Below are 15289 nucleotides of genomic sequence, written 5' to 3'. Positions count from 1 at the left end.
ATCCAGTTTATGACGTGCCACGAAAAAAAGTCCTCCTACTGTCCCCCAAATGCAGTGCATGCAATTCCATATAGTCTGCTATGTTCCCCTAAACCACCCACCCCTGCCCCAATCTACTTTTCTGGTCACATTAGTGCCAGATGAAATTTCAACACACAACAAAAAAATGAAACTGCAGAATCATTACAGATGCATCAGTCAGGAATCTCATCTATTAGAGCTCTGTCCAGGCGTCCGCGCGGCGAAATACATGCAAACCTCCTAATTGCACCAGCAGAAAAGACTTCACAGAAAAAGGACCCTGCAAGGAGCATCATCAGTCTTTGATACTGGGAGGCACCTTTAGATTAAGTTGCCAGATCCGAGCCGCTGTGCTGGGAGCCGAGCAGCAGTGGAGGCAGGCATTGGCCAGTCAAATCACACCTGACAGCACAGAAAAATCCAGCAGGAATAGGCAAAGAACATAGCAACGGCAAGCATTCTACGCAAGGGTTCAGCTTTGGACGAACCAGAATCCTCTTCGAGTGCCCACTCCCTTTACAGTTACAACCTTTTATAGAAACCTACTTCCAACTACAATGCTATCGAGTTTTTATTCTCTGACGGTGTAAGAAACAGAAAAGAGGCAAAGGCACTAAACACGGGCCTGCAGCCATGTGGCGCAGTCAGAGGTTTCTTATGCGCTTCAACACGAGGTGAACTATGCCAAACACGTTTAAGCACATTTTATACTTAATTTGTCACTGCACGGGTAGTCTACGGAAAACAGCAGTGCTGACAACCGAGCCCACGATTTCAGATTGCGGTACCTAGAGAGATCGGTGGCAAGTGCCGAACGATCCAGGGCATCATCTGGGCTCTCCCGCCCCAGTCCTTCTGATGGAGCACCCCGGGTCTACATTATCGTATACATTTGATGTATGCATGCGGTGTTATCTGCATGCATATCACAATGTATGTGTTTCACATGTTCAAAACACCAACAGGAGCAGCGTCCGCGGCAGCATTGAGTGACTTACTTGCCAGATGATGATGAGTGAGTCGTCTCCCTCCTCAAATGCATCGCAGGCGGCTCAGCTCCCCATGGTGACTAGGCCCTTGGGGCTCAGGGGCTGGAGTCACTACGGCCAAGCAGCAGCAGGGCAGCAGGCGAGGGAGAGAGGCAGCTCCAAAACACAAAGGCCTTTCACCGCTTGTCGCCTGTTGAGTGGACTACTAGCATCCAGGCCTGCCTGCTCCAACTACACTGCCATCTCTCTCCAGGCCAAGGCACCCGGGCAACATGTGCTCTGCTAAAGTGTGGCACTGCACCCAGCAGACCCAATGCACATGACTGGGTAGTGGCAGCCTAATTAGCTGCTGGGTCTGGCCTTGGGCTGAGTGAGCTCACAGATCCCTGACCCTGGGCCATGAAGTGAAATACAACTCAACATTCTCCCCGTGCTTATCAGCTTCTGCCTGTAATTCAATGCTTCAAAGCAGAGATGGCAGCTATCCTGGCTTCTCGCAGTAAAAGTAAAAGCATCGCCATAAATCATTCCGTTCCCTGACCCCTCTGTTTACTTTCCCCATTCTGCCAAGTATCAGCTTCCCATTAACAGTCTTGAGTGGGGAAGAGTCAGACCCCACCCTCCCATGCTGTGTTACGCAGATCAGATGCTCTTCACTTTTGTTTTGAAATTGCATTCATGAGCCAGGCTGCTGCGAGGACCCCTCTGAGCGCGAGGCCTGGGGCAGTTTGCCCCACCAACCCCTTCTCGTGACGGCCCTGTCTGAAACGCACTTGCTCAGCGTCCTCTTTGCTTCTTGAAACACTGTCACACCTTCTGTTCCATTGGTTGGAGGCACTTGTGTCAGACCTGTGAAGGTATGCAACACTAGCTGTTGTTCCATGAAAATGCGCTGTCACCAGAATTCATTATAAAAACAATCAGATTAAAGTATGCAGTCCTTTTTGTAATCAGGATTATGAGTTAGCACAGTCTTTGCCGGCACGAGTTACGACCACTTTTGGTCCTTTTCAAGGCAAAACTTGTTCCAACACTCTCCGAGTTGAAATTTTTGTTGGTTGGACTGTAAATATATGGAATGTATCTACAATTGGGTCTATTCCTTGAAAGTAATAGCAACGGTTGTATGTGTTGGCCAAGCGTTCGTATGACTTTATGTATATTTTCATGTGTAGAACTCACATTGTGGAAAGCGGAAGGCGGCACAGTCACACGCAAAACCCTAGCATATATACAGTGCTTTGAATACAAGATTTATCCTTTGGGTTCTACACTTGAAAAGGACCAAAAGTGGTTGAAACATGTGTCGGCAAAGACTGTACTAACTCAAGCAGACACTCCTTATTAAAAATAGGACTGTATACTTTAATCTGATTGTTTCTATAATGAATGCTGGTGACAGCGTATTTTCACGGAACAACAGCTAGTGTTGCATTTCTCAATGTAGGTTGGGGGAACCTATTAGTTGCATTGAATTGCAGCAGTCAACATCTTATAGACTTATATCACGTCCATCTTTTCCCTAAGCGCGCACTTACCTGGTTACTCCATACTCTTATCTTTAGACCTATGATGGAGCCCTGACCTTCCAACCCTAGTGCGTTCAGCAGCATCGCTTTCTTCCTGCTAGAGACCTAGTCCATACAACCCATGTCTTGTTCTTGAACAGTAGCAGACACTGGTTTAGTGGAATAGGAAACCTCATTGGATGGGCCAACGATGGGGGTGATTGTGTGGCACCTTGCTTGATAGTTGTGAGGCTAATTACTTGAAATGGGATTGATTCTGGGGTATCTTGCCATTCCCTGGGTGGAGAAGGTGGAAGTGATCCGTTCCTTCGTTGCCACTGTAGTGTCTTGTGTGGAATGAAGAAATTGGAGATGCACTGGGCACTGTCAACAAGGATTTTTTGAACATGGATAAAGGTTTGCTTTGAGTCTGAATGTAGAGGGCCAAGTTAATTGCCAAGTGAAAGCGCAGCCACAGCAGAGCGGAAGCAGTGTAATGCAGTGTAATACTGTGTCCCTTTAAGGAAACAAGTCCCTGATAAAGGCTTGTGCTACTGTCACATGTCTGTGACCATGTTACCCACAGAATAAAAGGTCATCAGTTAAAACCACGAGAATCCAACCTGATGTCTCTTCATTTGCAGCACAGTGCTGGCGCTGCGTTTACTGGCAGAAGGCCTGGCCTCTGAGGCCCTCTTCCATGGTAGTGCCCCTGTGCTGTCCCTGTTGGATCCTGATTAGCAGAGGACCTGCCGGGCAATTCTGTGACCCTGTGCCGACGCACCTGCTGGGCAACTCTAGCTGTGTTGGCGAGTGTGACACCAGGCCATGGTCCAGGTCTGTGTGATCATGGCCCAGCAGGGTGACCGCTGCAACTGTGCGGGTTGAGTGCCCCCGATATGTGCACCAGTGATTTCCATCTTTGGTTCCCGAAAGGCCCCGTAGTGATCCTGTGGTTCAGAGCGGAAAAGAGCAAAAAAATGAAGTGTGAAAGATGAAGGAAAATGAGAGGTGAATGGGGGTGAATAAGCAGTGGCTGCCGGCTCTGCCATGCTAGTGATCCTCCAACAGTGCCCGGGCCTTCAGGGCAGTGAAAAAAGAAAGTGCTCCGTGTCAGGATGTGCTGTAACATCCTAGACAGCAGCCTCTCCACATTGTTATGTGGGAGGGCCGCAGTTGCGGTCCTGCCCTGGGAAGTGACGTTGGGTTAGGGAGGGGGCGGGGAGTAACAAGTTAGTAGAAGCTATGCAGTTAATAAAGTAAGATGTACCTTAAACTTCTGGTGTCCCACACATTATTGGAGGGGTCCGCATGGTACCAAGAGTATGCCAGACATCGAGTTCTCAATGGCGATGAGTGGCGAACGTGAACCCAGCACCGAGGCGAGGTCTGCCATCGGGCAGCAGGAGCGTGTCGGCGTACCTCACACACTCGGTCTCCCCCCCTGAGCTGCGCGGTGTGGCGGAAGGCCCTGTGGTGCCTAGCAGTCAATGGAGCGTCACGCGCGGGCAGACAAGCACCGCCGCCCAGGAGCAGCGCTGCTACAGGTCAGCGCCCACAGCCCCAGCTGCAGCGGCGACCGCGACAACCACAGCAGTGGGTCGCAAGATAGCCCAGCTGCATTTCGGACCATGGAGCCCCCCCTGGAGCAGCAGGAAGCGCGAGACACGCGCTCCGATCATGGGTGAGGCCGCGAATTGCACAATTAAAACATTCATCCAAGTGAACCACAAGACATGGATCCCGTCGAGCTGCAAGCAAGCACAGGGGGGAGTGGAAGCCCCCCCAGTTAACACATACGCTAGGAAGGCCCTGAGAGCACACTGCAAGGTGGGTGAAGAGAATAGCCACAAAAGCAAAAACAAAGGAACGTGGGAGGCATCCAGACATAGCGCAAGACAGACCAGGAGAGGGCAGAAACCTCTAGCAGTCACGCTGCCACCAAAAATTACAGCAATAGAGCCTCAGAAGATCCTTAACATATATCCAAAGCACCTTGTACCAACTGCACCATGTCAGACCCAGTGGCTTCCGGAGATACCGCCAACCAGGCACCAGTGGCAGGAGGAACGACACAAGTTAAGCACATGCCAAATCCATTCAATGTGATAGACACTACCAATTTGGGCCCCCCATGGGCCATATGGCTAAGAGACTTTACATTTTATGTAGGGGCCATCGGTCTCACGGATGACGCCAGACTCAAAAACACTCTGTCCATGACAGTAGGGCCTGCAGTCAGGGATATTGCAACATATGGTGAACTACACGGCAAGCTATTGGAATACTTCACCCCTCACACCAATATTGATTATGAGCATCACATTTTTCACAACACCAGGCAAGAAAGGGGTGAGTCCCTTGACAACTTTGTGATGCACCTCCGAATTAAACTTAAATACTGAGAATTCCATCCATACTCCAATGATGAGGCCTTAAGATCGCAAGTAATAGCGAGCTGCATATCTCAACCGTTCAGGAAGCAGTTATTGCAGAAACAAAGGTCATTGGAGGAAATACAGGCTCTGGCTAGGATGGAAGCAGCCGTGCAATCGCAACTTGACAGCCTAGGCAAGATAGCCATACAGCAGCCTTTGCCAAACCCAGAACTACTCAACAAGTTAGCCACTTTCACAAACCAAGGGGGAAAGCGCTCAGATTCCACATGCTACAGATGCGGGTACCTATACCCACACGCAGGAGAGTGCCCTGCAGTGGGCCAACAGTGCGCTTCCTGTGGAGGGATGGATCACTTCAGGGCTGTATGCAAGAACGCACCTGCGTCCACGCCCGGGAGACAGAGAATACAGGAGCGTAGAAGGAGCTCCCGCCAAAGCCCACCAGGCATCAGACCAGAATATTACCCCAGAGCCCAAAGGAGAGAAGACCGGGAACGCAGAAGCACGTATGCCTGGGAGGAAAGACAGACTTTGTAAGACTTCAGATGCAGTCAGAGAAGGCAGTTTGTCAGATACATCAAAATGCGCTCACCTTCGAGCAATGAAACCCCATCGCCCGAGGACGACCAGAGAATGAAAGGGTATGTCTGGGCTCTGAACAATGAAACGGTCACCTGACACAGCCCCATTCTCACGCTGCAGGTAAATGAAACACCATTAGAATTCCTCATTGATACAGGTGCCACCATCAACATCATCAGTGAGCAGGCCTACAACTCGCTAACCCGACCACCAAAGATACGTAAAGCCACGGTGGGCATATATCCCTACGGGGCAACAATGCAACTGCTGTGTAAAGGTACCATCACAGCCTGGTGCGCGCACTGTCGTAAATCTCCCCCCGTCTCACCTGTGATCGGGATCTCCCTTGTTCGGCCGCAGGACTCTTCCTGTGGGTGGTTCGGGTCTTGAATAGGCTCACCAGAGCCTCGTCAGGTTGCAGAGCGCGTTCAGAGTTCCGGGAAGTTCGTGGTTCCAGGGTGTCTAGGATTAGCGATAAACAAGCAATGTAGGGGGGAAGTCCAGGAACAGGAAAAAAGGCAAGGAAGGAAGTATGAGGATCAAGGAAGCAAATGTAGAGAGCAAACACACGTCGGGTCACTATCGAAGATAGCATTGAGAAGCGCGGACCCGCAAGGGCATGACCAATTTATAGTACGTGCTACGACGTGAAAGCTAGTGCGTAGCACGGAGCTTGGTACGGCCATGTTGGGAGGAACAAGGAGTACATGCCCTTCGTGACAATGACCATGAGGTCCAGAAGGGGCAATTTTGCCGGGTCATGACACGCACAAGACACACGCCGCAAAAATTCCACTGCACATATTGAAGACAGAGGCCAACAGTGGGTGTATCCTGAGCTTCAAAACGGCTGTGCGCATTCTATATCAGATAATGGCTCATAAATACTTTGCGTGACCGGAGGCGGTCGAAGAGGCCTTCCCAAAATTTTCAAAGGTCTAGGAAAATTGAAGAACAGGAAAGTCCAGTTACACATCAACCCCGAAATCCCACCATTGGCACAGCACTATAGGGGGATACCCGTGAGCATTCAGAGACAGGTGGAGGACGAGCTGGAAAAACGTATCAAACTACAAGTCATTGAACCCGTCACCAGTCCGACACAGTGGGTATCACCCATAGTTCCAGTCACCAAAAAGTCCACAGACGGTCAATACGCCTGTGCGTAGACATGAGAAGAGCAAACGTGGCAAATGAAAGGGAGAGACATCAAGCACCAAGAATCACTGATATGATTCATCTCCTCCATGGGGCCAAGATATTCTCAAAATTAGATCTGACGAAAGGATATCATCAAATAGGAATAAGCCCTGAATCAAGATACATCACAACATTCGTGACCCACCTGGGACTCTTTCAATACAAGATTGTCATGAACCACTGATTCCGGCCCTTCTGGACTTCGTGGTCCATGATGCACCGCAACATCAGGTCGGCGATCCACCCAACATGGCCGACAGCATGGAAACGCTGCTCTCTAGTGTCAACGCGCAATACGCTGCTTCCTAGAAAATAGGCACGCCCCCGCGGCTCTGCATGTCTCAACGCTACTGATCCAAGTTGTTCGGCATGTGTATCGATTCCGTCTATCTCCCAGTTACCTACCCTTTTCTCCTTCCTGGAATCCCTTCTTTTTCCTGCCTCACTTCGGTAAGGCCATTCTCCCTTTCATCCCGGAATCCGTCTCATGCTCAGTGCCGCGGGCTCACCGGCACCCGCTGAGCATTGGACATCAGTTTCCCTTCCTTCCTGGATTCCTGCGTGGTAACTTCCCTGGATACGGAACGCAACCTGCTTAAGGCAGTCGGCACTCCTCACACTGAAACCCGAAGACTCACGTCCCTTCCTGTACAAGTCCCGATCAGTGACGAAGAAGGAAGGAGTTCCCAAGAAGACTGCAATCAAGGACAAACAGGTTAGAAAGAGGGAAGGGTGTGACAGATTGAGACGCCAAGAACCTGGTATCAGAACTGACATGGAGGCTGCAGTCCAAGACCTCATGAGAGGAATGCAAGAATTGACTACAGAGGTTCAAAATCTCAAGGCCGAAAATGCAGCATTAAAACAACTAGTCTTGTCCCGGGATTCTGCGTTCAAAGAAAGCGCCCTGGTCGGGGGTATTGTGGACAAATATGATGGCCCTTCCAAGTCCCTGCGTTCCTTCTTTGACTCCTGCCTGGTGCATTTCACGTTCAAACCCTACTATTTTTCCATGCCCCGGGCTAAGGTAGGGTTTATAATATCTCACCTCACTGGCAATGCCTTAACATGGGTGACTCCCTTGGTTAACTCGAGAGACCCACTCCTGGATAATTATGACAGATTTATAGAAGCTTTTAAGGCCATGTTTGATCGACCAGAACTCGTCTACAGCACCCAGCAAAGACTTCTGGAATTCCAGAAAGGGAGTCAGGCTATGCTTACTTACGTGACCCAATTCAAACAACTAGCTAAAGAAGCTGATTGGTCCCAAGAAGCTAGTTTCCCCCTATTCCGGAGAGGCTTGAATGACGAGGTCAAGGATGAGTTAGCCAGAGTGGCCCGCCCAAGTTCTTTTCAGTCCTTAATGGACTTATCCCTGCAGATCGATTTCAGAATCCAGGAGAGAAAGGCTGAGAAAAGAAAAACAAAGACAACATCCCAAAGACAACCATGGAATACCCTTGCCTTAAGGAAGCACCCAGCCAACATTATTCAGACCCGGAACCAATGCAAGTGGGTGCCTTACGCGGACCAATTTCTCCACAAGAAAGGATTCGTAGGATCAATACCGGACTTTGCATGTATTGTGCTTCTGATAAACACCTTGTAAGAGAATGCCCTATAGCACCACCCAGGCGCTCGGGAATCGCCAGCTCCCGATCCTAAGGGGAGCACAGCTTCGGGAGAAAGATGCAAGCTCCACATCCCTTCCTTCCTTAAATGGTCCTGGCCAAAACACCTTAGTGGTTTTCCAAACGACCTTGTCACCCACTGAGAAAGACTCATTTCCCATCCTGGCTCTAGTGGACTGCGGTGCCATGGGAGTATTCATAGACCATGACTGGGCTGTCAGACACAATATTCCTCGAGAACCCAAAGAAATAATACAACCTGTCGAAGGAATTGACGGGAGACCATTATCTTCCGGGCCTATTACTCACCAGACCAAGGAACTACTGCTTTTGATAAACCAGGAAAAGCTCTGTTTTGATATTATAAAGGCTGCTCACTACCCCATGGTTTTAGGCATGCCTTGGCTCCTAAAACACAACCCGTACATCAATTGGGCAGCTGGATGCCTCTTTCTAGGTTCTGAATTGTGCTTGTCCCATTGTTTGTCTCAAGACTCACTGCATGACCCTCCTGTGAACTCCCGGAATTCCGAACAATCACCTTTATGTGTGTCCAACATTACCCAAGTGCCTGAAATATATGAACCATACTCGGACGTGTTTTCAACAGCCATCGTTCAAACTCTTCCACCCCACAGACCTGAGGATTGTGCCATCGAAACAGATCCTTCAGCTGTAATCACATTCGGCAGAATGTTTATACTATCTGAACCTGAAAAAAGAGCCCTACGAGAATATCTGGATACCAACCTGGCTAATGGAACAATTCGTCCTTCAAAATCTTCTGCCGGTGCCTCTCTATTCTTTGTACCAAAGAAAGATACCAAAGGACTTCGACCCTGTTTGGATTACCGCAGTCTCAACCAGTGCACTATGAAGGATCGTTACCCTCTACCGCTCATTTCTGACATCTTGGAGGCAGTTCGGGGTGCAGTCATCTTCACCAAGCTCGATCTTTGGGGTGCCTATCACCTCATTCGGATAAGGGAAGTTGATGAGTGGAAGACAGCCTTCAGAACCACTGTTGGCCAGTTCGAATATCTGGTGATGTCCTTCAGTCTCGCCAATGCCCCTGCGGTCTTTCAGCGGTTCATGGATGGAGTCTTTTCAGATATGCTGTTCCTTTTTGTCCTCGTATACCTAGATGATATACTGATCTATTCCAACGACCCCCAAGTCCACCAGGAACATGTAAATGCAGTTTTACAATGATTACGAGAAAACAAACTCCTCGCCAAACATGAAAAATGTCTGTTCCATGTCCAGACCGTTCTGGATTTGTGCTGAGTTCCAAAGGAATCAGAATGGATCCTGCCAATGTTGACTCCATACTCTATTGGCCAGCGCCTAGTACAGTAAAACAGATTCAATCCTTCCTGGGACTTGCACATTTCTACAGAAAATGTATCCCTACATTTTCAGACATTGTGCATCCCATAGTCGCACTCTTAAAGAAAGGCACACCGTTTAATTTGTCTGATGCTCAAGAGACAGCCTTCCAGGAACTAAAACGAAGATTCACTCAAGGAGCTCCCAAGAAGACTGCAATCAAGGACAAACAGGTGAGAAAGAGGGAAGGGTGTGACAAAGAGGCTCTGTTTCGGCATATCATTGGCCGATTCACAGAGTAATCCGGCACGTAACAAACTGTCTAAACTATTCCTATGATGTACTAGTGTTTGGAAAGACCAAGGAAGAACACAACGTGGCTCTACACCGTATATACGCTGTATTAGGGGCAGCGGGTCTCACACTCAACAAAGACAAATGCGAATTTGGCAAAGGGTCCTTAAGATTCTTCGGCCACATCTTTTCAGACAAAGGAATGCGCCCGGACCCAGACAAGGTACCTGCCCTCAACACGGCTCTGCCCCCCACAGCATGAACACGACGAAACTGCGCACTTTCCTTGGCTTGACCAGTTACTACTCGAGATATCTAAAAGACTACATCACAGTGAGCAACCCCCTATGTCTGCTCACTCGCAAGGATCAACCGTTCGGGTGGTCGGAAGACTGCCAGTCTGCATTTGAAACCATTCGCAACGCCATTGCCAATGCAGAAGACATGGCATACTTCGACGCACAATGGAACACTGAAGTGATTGTCGATGCCAGTCCCGTAGGGCTCGGCCCCATTCTCACTCAAAGGGACCCGGCCAAACCATCAAACATCTTCATAGTGACATACGCCAGCAGGAGCCTTACATTCACAGAACAAGCATACTGCCAGGCGGAGAAAGAGAGCCTGGCGGAAGTGTGGGCCTGCAAATAGAGTTAACAGTCATAACCAATCACCAGGCCCTACTCACATCTATGGTGACCCCAAGGCAAGGATGCCTCCAAGAATCGCAAGGTGGGGGCTGCGCCTCCAAGACTATAAATTCGTCATGACACATCCCGCCACCCAACAGAACCAGCACGCACAAACCCTCCATAGCAGACGGATACATCAATTATGTGGTCCATCACCTGCAGCCACTCCCTATAGGGTGGTCGGAAATGACCCAGTCGGTGTAAGATCCAGCATCACGGGTCATCAGGGACTGCATACAGTCGGACAAACGAGCGCACATGAAACAACAGGCCAAACACGAACCTGAGGCAGTACGGTACGACATCCGATGGCTAGACCAGGTCAGGGATGAACTCTCCATAGTAGACGATCATGTCATATTAAAAGGCTGCAAGGTAGTGATACCTGAGTCACTCAGGAAGAAGACGGTCCAGCTGGCGCATGAAGGGCACCGGGGGGTAGTGGCGACCAAGCGACTGTTAAGGCAAAAAGTGTGGTTTGCGGGGCTAGATGCCTTGGGGGAAAACTTGGTGGGGTGACGCTCGACATGTGCGCAAGTGGCCCCGCCACCACACCCGAACCCGCTGAAAATGTCCCCACTCCCGGAACAAGTCTGGGACGAACTGGCAGTAGACATGTTTGGACCGCTCTGGGATGGCACATATGTGTTAATACTAATCGATGAACATTTGCGCTTCCCAGAAGCGCAACTGGTGGAGAGCACGGCCGCCACATGGATCATTCCGGCATGCGACCGCATGCTGTCTGCCTACCGATTCCCGAGGGTGATAAAGTCTGACAATGGCCCGCCATTCACCAGTCTGGACTTCCAAAACTTTGCGAGATATATGGGCTTCCAACACAGAAAAATAATCCCATGATGGGCACAAGCAAATGGCATCGTGGAGAGGTTTATGGCCAACGTCAAACAGACCTTACAAATAGCCACCATACTAAACAAACCATTCGAACAACCTTCTACCAGTTACTGAGGGAGTATCGACACACCCTGCACAGCACCACAGGGGTTTACCCTGCTGACTTAATGTTCAGGAGATCAGTCAAGACAAGACTACCGGAGGACCCGAGGCTGGTGCCCTCAACCCCGCTAGAACAACCAGCAAGGAAAAAGGACACTGAGGAGAAAAAGAAAATGAAGGACACAGTCGACGCATGGAGGAGGGCTCAGGAGTCAACTGTGGAGCCAGGAGAGCAAGTACTAATACAACAACCGAAAGGGCGGAAAGAAGATGCCACATTTGCACCTGGCACACTAACGGTGACACAAAGGAAAGGTAACATGATGACCGCTGAGAGAGAAGATTATTCTTCAATTACATGCAATGTGTCATACTTCAAAAAGGCAGTGGCCCCGCCTGAGACAGCATGGCAAAGGGACGATGACAGTACTGAAGAACGATGGCATGACAAACCCTATCTCAGAGACAGTGAAGCGTCTGAGGAAGAAGGAAAGAGGGCACAGACACCATCGGCCCCTTCCACCCCTTGCAGTCCTCTGAGGCCACAGCAGAGCCAAATGAAACCCCGGAGACTCATTGAAGAGATGGGGTAACGGATGGAGGTGACGTTGTACTTTAAAAAGGAGGGAGATGTCAGGATGTGCAGTAACATCCTAGACAGCAGCCTCTCCACATTTTTATGTGGGAGGCCCCGTTGTAGTTCTGCCCTGGGAAGTGACGTTGGGGTAGAGAGGGAGCAGGGAGTTACAAGTTAGTAGAAGCTACGTAGTTAATAAAGTAAGACGTACCTTAAGCTTCTGGTGTCCCGCACATTATTGGAGGGGTCTGCATGGAACCGAGAGTATGCCAGTCATCGAGTTCACACTCCGGATCGGAGTTTAGAAAAATAGGAAATGATGGAGAAAAAAAGAAAGAAAAGCAGAAGTACAGTGCGGCCGACGTACTCGAAGCAACAGAGATGCTCCCTGGAAGATCGCAGGCCGAGTAGGCAGCGAAGCTTAAAACACTCTGTGATCAGGGCTTAACGACAGAACTAAATTCACCTTCTACAGTTGAATGCGGAATTTTTCTGCTGCATGAAACCATGTGAGGAGTGTGATCTTGTATGCAGATGCCATCAGTTTTTCCACTCTACAGCACATCTAGAACAAAGAAACAGGCGTATGTTGTGCTTCCAGGAACAGTTTCATATCTGCTAAGGGTGATCGGTTGCACTGGGTGTGCTTCATATGACAGCTGATCGAGGTCATCTTTAATTCGAAAATGGGTGTGTGCTCTGGGATCAGAACTGACAAATGGGGAAAGGGAGAACTGGACCAGCGTCTCCATAGCAAGGAGACCCAGCGCCTTGCCAATGCAGGTGTGCACAGCAATTTCAGATAAATATGAGTGCTTGTGGGCCCTCTGGTGCTGGGAGTGCCCTGCCAACAACCCCTGCCTTGGATGTGGAGGTGAGTGGCTGGTGCCACTCCAGGAAGACAAAAGGCCTCCAGCTTCAGGGAGTGAGGCAAGTGTCCCAGACTCCCTGCCACCAGTACTGTGGTGCAGCCTGCCCTGCCATCAATGGACCAGGTCAATGTGACCCCCGTTGGCACCAGGTGCGGCTTTGCCGGCCTCTGAACAGTGTCATTGACTGTTCTGAACGGATGCTTGTGCAAGTTTGAACTGGTTTCCTGCAGCTCGGCAAGTGCTTAAAGTGGACTCAGTAAACATGCATGTTGATGCTGTGCGCCTGCATGTCATGTATGTGCTCAAAGTGGTCTCAGTAAGTATAGTTATGTGAAGCTGTTCTCAAAATTGTCGGCATGCTTTATATGGTGCCAGTAGCTGTCATTCGGTGTGAAATTCCACTCACCCCAAGCTAAAAAAGGGGTTTTCAAATGTTTTAGGACTACCAAAGTGCCACCAGCAGTCCACCAACCCGGTCACCATCAATATGTACATAGTGTATGTTTTATGTTTGTAACTGATAGAGTATAATTGTAGGTGATGATTGTGCCAACCTGTGTCTCAATGTATGTGATTATTGTTTGCACCCATGATTCCAAGCATGGCTGTTTGTGACTGTTAATTCATTTCGATGTCCAGTGATGCTTGTCATTTGTTCGTTAGGAAAAAGGAGGAAAGTTATGTTGTGCCCCTTTAAGGAAACAAGCCCGATAAGGCATAGCTCTCAACTCACACACTTTTGGCAGGTGCCACTCGCCTTGTAAACAAGTGACTCACCCGCCAAGCCTCCTGCACGCCCATTCGTTTCAATGGGCCTCTCACCTGCCAAAAATAAAATTGCATACATGCCAACATTCAGACAGAGCTGGGAGGGAGATTTCCAAAGGGAAATCGGGAGACCAACATTTCCCCATAGGAATGCATTGGGGCTACAGCTATTTCAGGCGGGAGACAATGAAAAATAGCCCGATTTTTCGCTGAAAAATCGGGAGTCTCCCGCCTAAATCGGGAGAGTTGGCATGCATGAAATCGGGTGTTTTCACCCACCTTTACGACACAAATGGTTGAGAGCAATGATAAGGGCTTGTGCTAATGTCACATGTCTGCAACCATGTGACCCACAGGGTAAAAGCGATGATCGGTTTCTCGCTCATCAGTTACAACCACGAGTATTCAGCCTGATGTCTCTTTATTTGCAGCGTGGTGCTGGCACTGCGAAGCCCTCTACCATGGCAGTGCCCCTATGGGGCAACTCTGCCCCTGTGCTGTCCCTGTTGGGTCTTGGTTAACAGAGCCCCCGGCCAACTCTGTGTCCGTGTGCCAGTTCCCCTGCTGGGCAACTGTGTTGGCCAGGGTGCCCCTAGGCCATGGTCCAGGTCTGTGTGATCACAGCCCAGCATGGTGACCCCTGCAACTGCGTGGGTTGGGTGCCCCTGATATGTGCACCAGTGATGAGTGTGCTGTCTTGGTGCCGCCAGCAACTACAGCATAGCTCTCAACCATTTATGTGGCAATGGCGGGTGAAAACACCCGATTTTATTTTTGGCAAGTGAGAGGCCCATTGAAACGAATGGGCGTGCAGGAGGCTTGGCGGGTGAGGCAGCTGTTTACAAGGCGGGTGACACCCGCCAAAAGCGTGTGAGTTGAGAGCTATGACTACAGTGTGCCTGGACCCTGTTCCCTGGGCCCAGACGTAACATGCAGCATGCTGGGTGATTAGTTTTTGGGGGTATTCTTTACTTTTTGTTGAGAATTTAGATATTTGGTAACTTTGGTCAGTACTGTAGATGGTCACGTTTATTTTAATCGTCGACATTTTGCAGTATTATTAATATTGCCGAGTTTGAGGTGGACCCCTTTGTGACATGTGAGTCACGTTACGCGCATGCGCCAGCCTCGTTCGGGCTAGGCGCATGCGCTGTTGGAAATAAAGTGCGCCCGTGCCGGCAGTTGTGGCCGGGACGTGAAAGGCCAACACCGTGTTCTGTGTATTCCTGCATGAATGAGCGCATGAGTGCATGCAGGCAGGCCCGAGGCACAGGCGGCCACACAACATCGTGGCGTCGAGGCGGGATGCGAGCGGGGCGTAGAGTGAATGCTTTCATCTTCGTAACGCCGCACCGCGGTACATTACGGACCCGCCGCGAACACAACGGAGTTGTTTTCACGCTTCGTAGAAAGCAGTAGCGGCCTGAAAAGGTGCTTGTGCGCTGTTTTTACCTGAAAAGCCTC

This window comes from Ambystoma mexicanum, chromosome 13 (genome assembly GCF_040938575.1).
Source record: "Ambystoma mexicanum isolate Mex_15411 chromosome 13, UKY_AmexF1_1, whole genome shotgun sequence".
Taxonomy (NCBI): domain Eukaryota; kingdom Metazoa; phylum Chordata; class Amphibia; order Caudata; family Ambystomatidae; genus Ambystoma; species Ambystoma mexicanum.
Note: the sequence above shows the minus strand (reverse complement) of the source record.